This window comes from Brassica napus, chromosome A8, assembly GCF_020379485.1.
Source record: "Brassica napus cultivar Da-Ae chromosome A8, Da-Ae, whole genome shotgun sequence".
Classification (NCBI taxonomy): domain Eukaryota; kingdom Viridiplantae; phylum Streptophyta; class Magnoliopsida; order Brassicales; family Brassicaceae; genus Brassica; species Brassica napus.
In genome coordinates, this window is record NC_063441.1 from 6830286 (window position 1) to 6831241 (window position 956).

Genomic DNA, 956 nt, shown 5'->3' on the forward strand with positions numbered 1-956 from the left:
TGTGGATTGTTCCTTACGTTAGGGTTTGGGTGGTAATTCTTCAGCTGCCACCCTTGTCCATTTACGTAGCTCACTTCCTGCTGATCGTCTCCTGCCTGCTCAGCTTCAAACGCCTTGTCGCCCGCACTCTTCTCAGGAGATGCTTCTTCCATTATGAAAACCTGGCTCTGGTTTCCCTTCAGCAGTTGGTCCACCTTCGCCGCTAAGTCGTCTATGCTGTTCACACTTTTGGAACGATCATGCTCCTTGTTCTTGTTGAGTGAACTAGAAGCCATGTTCTCAATCAGCGCGAATGCACCAGGGGTGGTCTGAGTCATGAAGTCTCCGTTACTAGAGGAATCAAGGGTGTTCCGGTACTCATAGCTCACTCCATCGTATAACACCTCCAATATGTAATCGTCATCAAACCCATGGTGTGGGCACTCCCTCTGGTACTCTTTATACCTCTCCCAAGCTTCATAAAAAGGTTCATCAGATTTCTGCTTGAAGTTGGAGATTCTATGCCTTAGAGCCGCGGTTTTGGACTTTGGGTAGAACTGGCTCAGGAATGCTGATCGAACCTTGTCCCATGAGGTTAGAGAACCGGTTGGGAGAGATTGCAGCCAGCGTGCAGCTTTCTCCTCGAGAGAAAATGGGAACAGCGTGCACTTGACGTAATCCGGTGGCACTCCATTAGAGCGAGAGAAATTGCAGATCCTCTCAAAGGCCTCTATGTGGTCCATTGGTATGTCTGAAGTGAGGCCACTGAATGTGCTCTTCTATACCAGACCTATTAGTGCACGTTTGATCTCATAATCTTGTCAAGTACAGGGTGGAGGATTGATGGGAGAGCGGTTAGTAGCAAAGTTCCTCGGAAGGTTTCGCTCCCCAATAAGAGCACCACGCTCCTCTCGCGCAGCGTTCTCGGCTGCTTGCTCTTGTGCAGCTTGTTGCTGATTCTGGATGGTTTGCTGCAT

The 956-nt window shown here is 49.4% G+C and overlaps 1 non-coding gene across 1 annotated transcript; it reads left to right on the top strand.

The window, feature by feature from the left end:
* Positions 1-405: 405 nt before the first annotated feature.
* LOC125577540 lies at positions 406-512 on the top strand. The gene has a single exon (XR_007315949.1). It is a non-coding gene; the product is annotated as a small nucleolar RNA R71 (small nucleolar RNA).
* The last annotated feature ends 444 nt before the right edge of the window (positions 513-956 follow it).